General features: G+C 48.5%; 1 protein-coding gene across 5 annotated transcripts in view; it reads right to left on the bottom strand.

Moving 5' to 3' along the window:
* The window catches only part of sh3pxd2aa (SH3 and PX domains 2Aa), a 120,721-nt gene that overhangs the window by 32,824 nt on the left and 80,397 nt on the right, over positions 1 to 7,500 (bottom strand). The gene's annotated exons all lie outside the window — the stretch shown is intronic.

Genomic DNA, 7,500 nt, shown 5'->3' with positions numbered 1-7,500 from the left:
GAAAGAGAAAGAGAGAGAGAGAGAGAGAGAGAGAGAGAGAGAGAGAAAAGGAGCAAAAAAGGGAAAGTGACAGAGGGGGCAGAGCAGAAAAATATAAAGAAGAAAGACATAAAGAAAGAGGGAGGGAGAGAGGGAGGAAAACAGACTAAAACACGACAAAATAGGACGAGGGGAGCCATGGAAGTCGCAGACAAGAGCTGCTTAGGAAAAAAAAAACAATCACCCTTCTTATTCAGGCTGAAACCTAGTCGACTGGGGCCAAGGAGAAGTCAAAGCCAGGGGCCCATACCTGACAGCACAGCACAGCACAGCACAGCACAGCACAGCACAGCACAGCACAGCAAAGCACAGCACAGCACTGCACAGCACAGCACAGCACTGCACAGCATTGCACAGCACAGCACTGCACAGCATTGCACAGCACAGCACTGCACAGCACAGCAGTCTCTCTCCTTGCTTTATAGTTCAGAGGAGCTCACCATCTCTCCCTCTCTCCCAGCCAGCCCAAAAGGCTTTGCGTCTGGGTTGTGATGTATGGCGGGATCTCTAACGCCTATACGTCTCGTCCGCACTCCGTGTCCACCCATTGACAACCCTGCTGGATGTCGTCTCTCGCACTTAGTGCATAAGAGCCGCGCCGCTGACGATATGTCAAACAGCGATACGTCGAAGTTATCAAGGCTGTTTATGCCGTGATGAACGATGACTGGAGGAAATAAAAGAATCTCTGACTCTGTGGCTGTTTCCATGAAATGGGGGGGGAGAGAGAGAGAGAGAGAGAGACAGTGAGAGATGATTGAAATGCATCAGGTGTCATTTGGGGGGGGAAAAAACAACCAATAAACATGAAATACCACTGGCCTCTTTACCCTGCCTTTTTGGGACACATGCATTAGTTCCAAAGTCTGAGATTTCCAGACAGACACATCAAAAGGAGTTGCTCGTCTCAAGTTCAGCCGAGCCAAAGCGCATTTGGGGATGGGGGGGTGGCGATGGAGGCCTTTAAAAGTCACCCGACACTGGTTTCCGGCACTTTCTTGAGAAATGTCACGTCTCTTTTCATCCTGCTCGTTTTTCTTTTCTCTCTTTTTTTTTTTAAATGTTGATCCCCGTTGTTCATTCGTGGTCACTGTATACGGTCACAAAGAGGAAAGTAAAATCAGGGGTTTGAATGTGGGGGATATGTGTGTGTGTGTGTGTGTGTGTGTGTGTGTGTGTGTGTGTGTGTGTGTGTGTAGGGCGATAGTGGAAATACAGCTCCGTGCTTTCCACAGGAAGACCGTATCAAAGAGTGTGGGCACCGGGAACTCATGTTGACAAAACAGCATGCTCTGCAGGGCTACACACACACACACACACACACACACACACACACACACACACACACACACACACACACACACACACACACACACACACACACTCACACACACACACATCTCTTCTTTAAGAGCCAGGCCGGTGAGGTCCATTACGGATTAAATGCATTTTTGCACGGTTGAGCGGAGCCATGTGTGCAGCAGAAAAGAAGCGGGGGGGGGGGGGGTGGGCGTTCAGGACAGGCTCTTCCAATGCATTTTAAAGGCCCTTAAGCAGCATGCATGCATACATATGTACGCCTTTGAGGCCATTAACATCTGAAATGCGTAACTGAGACGGATCGTGTTGTTCCCTTTCTCCCTCGTTCTTATTTCGCTCTCGAGATGAAGTCGCTCCTCTGACATGAAAGCGTGGACCAGAGGCTCCGAGGCCGAACAGAGAGATCTTCGTGGGCCCCGCAGTGCTTGGCTGCACGGACTGCATCACCCAGTTCTTTCTCGCTCCCCGATTCTCTTCTTCTTTTCAAACGAAACCTCAGTCTCATCTGTGATGTGGACGTTTACGATTCGACACACGGCGCACGCTCCCAAATCCAGCGTGGCACAGGGACTCCCAGCTCTACACCAGCCTGCTTTGTAATACAGGCAGGATGCGGAGACGTCCAGGCGGTCTACACCTCGGAGGACCCGGCGTCAACCACAGGCAGAGCGTGGAAGACAGGATCAACCAATCCCATGTATCTCTGTGAAGTTCACAGAGTGCACCTTCGCAATTCTGATAAGCCGTCCGAAATTCTGATCACAAAGCCTACAACCTACTACTACTACTAAATCTAAGCACTGTTAGATGCTACATAACCTAAAGCGCCATTACATGCTTACATTTACACTTGCAGGAGGATAATAGTGATTAACTGTGTCAGTCAATCACAACGATAAAGGTGACAGTGGAAATAACTGTGATTGACTGCGACAACGATCCAAAAATTTCACAAATTTCTAACAGACCCAAAGCCTGCAGCACTGCTTTTGTTTGTTTATTTACCTTTGTTTGTTTATTTACCTTTGTTTGTTGACAGTTAAAGCATTTTCAGTTCCTTGCTATGCATTTGCGCTGATCTAGGCTGGCGTGGCCTATGGCTTTGGCCAAACCCGGCTCGGTGCCGTTCACCCAGCCAGCGAAGACGCAGAAATGGGTTCTCCGGGTGAGCTTGTGGGTTCCACGGCACACTAACCCAGAGGATTGGGGGGTATGTTCTTTTTTTTTCTTCTGCGCACTCAGCTAAACTCTTTCAGTCTTCACGGCTGCTGGATCCATTAGTCTCCTTTAATGAAAGTCAGGGCAAATGGGGGGGGGGGGGTTGGGGTACTGGGCCTGAAGAGGGGTGAGTGGGGGGGGAGCTTTTTTCCATCTCTTTCTCTTAATGACAGCGACGGAGAGGAGAGCCAGGGCCTTTCGCCCGGATTGCAATATCAGAGGCTCCGAGGGACGAGGCTGGCGAGGAGGAGGAGGAGGAGGAGGGGGAGGGGGAGGAGGAGGCCTGGTGAAAAGAGTCCGCTGTGATGAAACATGGACCGTGATCTGTGAAATACACCCCCTACTGACACGCACACACACACACACACACACACACACACACACACACAGGCACATATATAGATACGCAGGCTTACGCACACACACTCAAACACACACACATACACATGCAAAGACAGACAGGGCAAACAGATACACACACAAACATAGACAGACACACATACAGACACATGTACACACACAGACACACACACACACACACACACACACACACACTCACAACTGCATCCATGTCTGTAAGACTTCACGCTTGTCTGATTATGGTGTGTGTCCACATTCCTCCACATGTTGTGATGTTCTGACGGCCAACACCAAGAGTTTTTGGGCCACGTCCACGGGTGAGAGTTTGCGACGGGGGCCTGCAATGAGCGTCGCCATGGTTACTGCACTCTGTTGTGCTCCAAAACTCCAAGACTTCTATCAACATTTTGAGGAATCCCCATGTCAAAGGAGGACACGGATTTGGACCGGAGGAGCGATAACTCCTACCACTCCAAGTCTCTGTTTCACTCGCCAATACTTGGAGACACCACTCTTCCAGGCAGAAGTGGTCTGTAACAATAACTCAGGCCGGGAATTTGACTCCATCTCAGGTCACTCCGCCGGGCCGCTAATTCTGAAGGCTAGCCCTATTTGTTGATGTAACTGGGTGGTAGACTAGTAATACAGTTGGCCACTATGTTTATCTGGGAGGAAAGTTCTCCAGATTAGAAACATTTTGGGACTGATGAACAAGCAGCCAGTCTGAATACTGAGTAAGCAATAGTTATGGGTGCAACCCCTTAGAAACTCACTGGGAATACACCAATCATAGCACATACAGGTGTAAAAGGCTAGACACACACACACACACACACAGCGAGAGTGAGAGAGAGTCGCGCCGGATGCGTGGATTCTGAGAGGTTCATCAACTCATTCCTGCTTGCTATATTATTATCACCGGTCAGGTTGACTGTTCGTGGCAGGGCAAAGCGACCTGCAGGGTACCGGGGAAATGTCCTGGTGCTCCTGACAGGCTGTCCTCCCGGATAAATAGAAAGAGAGAGAGAGAGAGAGAGAGATAGAGGGATAGAGAGAAAGATACAGAGAGAGAGAGAGGCAGAGAAAGAGAGAGAGAGATAGAGGGATAGAGAGAGAGATAGAGGGATAGAGAGAAAGAGAGAGAGAGGGATAGAGAGAAAGTGAGAGAGAGAGAGAGAAAGAGAGAGAGAAAGAGAGAGAGAGAGAGAGAGGGGATAGAGATCTGTTACAGACTGTCCTCCCCTGCTTTCAGGGAGGGGAAAAAGTAGAGTGAGAGGAGGTGAAGAGACAAACAGCAGTGTGACGAAGAGGGTGAAAAAGTGGGATGAAGAATGATGGATTCAGAGAGAATGAGTTAAAGAGGAGAGGGAGAAGTAGGCAAAAAAGAGTGGTAAAGACAGAAAGAGAGAGAGAGAGAGAGAGAGAGAGAGAGAGAGAGATGAATAGAGATCTGTTACTAGGGATAGAGTAACAAAGAGACTTCGAGAGAGAGATGGACTAAGTGAGAAGAAGCTGAGTTACCTCATTAGAGAATTTATACTAGAATGTGTGTTTGAGTGTGTACATGCGTGTGTAAATGAACGTGTGCGTGTGTGAGTGTTGGCATGTGTGGGTCTGTATGAGTGTATGAGAGGGTGCATATTTGAATATTTGTGTAAGTGTGTGTGTGTGTGTGTGTGTGTCTGGTTACAGAAAAAACAGCTGGAGGCTTTTACTGTTGCACAGAAAGCCAAAATCAGCTCTGTGGAACCGGCTGGGGGGTGGGTGGGGGCTGGGATGGGGGGTCGACAACATCCTCTTCTGGAGCCCATCCCTGTGTGTGTGTCTCTCCCATAAAACACACACACACACACACACAAACACACAAACACGCATTAAAAACTCTAATAACCAACTGCATTGCCTTTCTCTCCTAGTGAGGAACCACATTGGCAAGAACCATAAGGGCGCCGTAAATGACACCTTGGATTTTCTGAAAAGGGCCCGTAAATGGAGTTATGGTAATCCCGTACCGCGCTGGAACGCAAGTCCCCCTCAGAGAGAAACATGAAAGAAGTTCCCGCATCCACAGCGGTTCAAACTCGGCTTTTTGGAGAGGTTCGGTTATGAGCCTTCGCCTGTCTCAGGGATCAAACTGTCGGGCGCAAAGAAGAAAGGAAGGAGCAGGAGAGAGAGAGAGAGAGAGAGAGAGAGAGAGGGAGGGGGTGGAGGGGGAGAGGGTGACGGCGAAGAAGGTAATAAACGGATGAAAAAGCACTGGAGGTCTGGAGGAATTATACAAGCACGGCCAAATGTTTGCCTTGGCAGCGCCATGACGATGATGTCACCCCTGCTCTAGTTTTCAAACCACTACATCCAACAAAAAAAAAAGAAAAAGAGGGGAAGAAGGAAAAAAAAGAAAGAGTATCAGTCGTTGTGGCACTTAGTAACGCTAACGCTAACGCTGCACAGGTCAGGTCAGAGAGGTTCTACTATCCGCCGATATGCAATCGGAAAACAACGCTGAACCAGAAACTCGAAACGTAGCGCCACGCAATCAGTCCGTGGCGTGGTCTTCTTGTTGTTACAGCGTTAATTAGAAGGCTAAACCTCGGCTAAGTCGGACAGCTTGTGCTGTAGTTTCGAGCGAGAATTTCCTCTGGGGATCTTTGTGGCGTTTCGAGCGATAAGCCAGCAAGGATCTCCGCACTGCCACACTTTCTTTTCCAACCGAGTTTGGCCCCAGCTTGGCTGGTTTAGCGGTGAATGTTCATTAAAGGGGGAAAATATCTTAATTCGATTTTTTTTTATTATTGCGTTGTTGAGTGACTAGATGCAAAGCCTCTGGCAAAAGCTCCACGATATCTTAGTGAATGAGAGAGAGGAAAGAGAATGAGAGAGAGTGGGAGAAGGAGGGAGGGAGGAAGGTGGTGGTGGGTGGGGGGCAAAAGAATGGGGTTGGGGGTTGGGGTGACTCTTTAAAAATGCACCTCTGTGAAGTTTCTCTCCAGAACTTTCCATGCAACCTCAGCACAGCATGCAGCCATTACAGCCCTTTTCAAAAAGCCCTCGAGTCAAACACTCAAACAAACACTTGAGGCATAACACAACTTAAAATTACACTGATTACTGAAATGCAAAAACCTAAAGCAAACGGGGAGTGTGAAGAATAAAAGGAAAGATAAAGAAAGAAACAGAAGGAGAATGATCCACTGAAAAAAATAGGTATCAATTTTTCCCATGGCTGTGCTTGGCTTCAACAGACAATTGCCTAACTGTATTCGGTGGGGATGAGAAAGACAGAGAGTGCGAGAGAGAGAGAGAGAGAGAGAGAGAGAGAAAGACAGAGAGTGCAAGAGAGAAAGGGAGAGAGGGAGAGGGAGAGAGGGAGAGAGAGAGAGAAAGAGAGAGAGACTGATGGGAAAGCAGTCTGGTACAGTAGGAGGGCAGCTGAGGGAAGACTCAGCCGCTGGAATGGCTCGATTAGCTCACGCAGCTAACACACACGTCTCTATACCAACGCTCCATCGAGGGGCAGTCTGGTCAATGAGGACTGCATCAAGTGAGGGTAGGAGAGAGAGAGAGGAAGGGAGGGAGAGATTAGATTCTTTACAGATCTTTATTTATATTACTGTTTTTTTAACCTACTCTGTCACTGTGACATTACACTGAGCTTATAACTCTACTGACTAACTTTAGCAACACTGAATTTAAATCATGCTAATAAAGCACAATTCAATCTTGAGAGGGAGAGAGAGAGAGGGAGGGAGAGAGAGGGGGGAGAGGAAGAGAGAGAGGGAGAGAGAGAGGGAGAGAGAGAGATGGGGAGAGGGAGAGAGAGAGGGAGAGGAACAAACACAGAGAGGACAAAGTTCAAGACCAAACTAAACTAAATGAGACTGCACCCGAGAAGCTCACGTGTGGAGGAAGAGAGAGAGAGAGAGAGAGAGAGAGAGGGAGAGAGGGAGAGAAAGAGAGAGAGAGAGGGTGTGAGAGAGAGAGGGTGAGAAAGAGAGAGAGAGGGGGGGTGAGAGAGAGAACACCACAGAAAGTAAACTAAATGAGACTGCACCCGCGAAGCTCACGTGTGCCATTTTCCATCTGGGTCATTGGTCAGCGGCTGCCCTCTGCCTGTCTTTGCCCACGTCTCCCAAAAGCACACATCACAAGTTCACACAGAGCTGGACCGGAGGGATGGAATTTGGTCTGGACTGAGAGGGGGAAACCGCATTCAACTGTCATCTGAAGTAACTCTAGAGTCCATTCATCGCCATTGCTTCCTTTTCTTACAGTAAAGTTGAGATATTTAACCTGAAATATATATCCGTTATTGGCATGATTGATTTCAAAACTGCTTAGCAAGCACAAACCCCCCCGCCAACACACTTTCACTCACTTCCTCATTTTCTCTTCATCCCCTGACATCTGTCTTTACTGTATTCTTTCACAACTAACCAGAAGTCTGCTCTGTTTCTAGACTGTCTCTCCCCATCCCTCCCCCCTTTCTCTCTCCCACTCTCTCTATCTCTCTCTCCATCCCTCCCCCTTTCTCTCTCTCTCCCTCCCCCTCTCTCTCCCTCTCTC

This window comes from Clupea harengus, chromosome 24 (assembly GCF_900700415.2).
Source record: "Clupea harengus chromosome 24, Ch_v2.0.2, whole genome shotgun sequence".
NCBI lineage: Eukaryota > Metazoa > Chordata > Actinopteri > Clupeiformes > Clupeidae > Clupea > Clupea harengus.
This window is presented reverse-complemented; position numbering and strand designations above follow the sequence as displayed.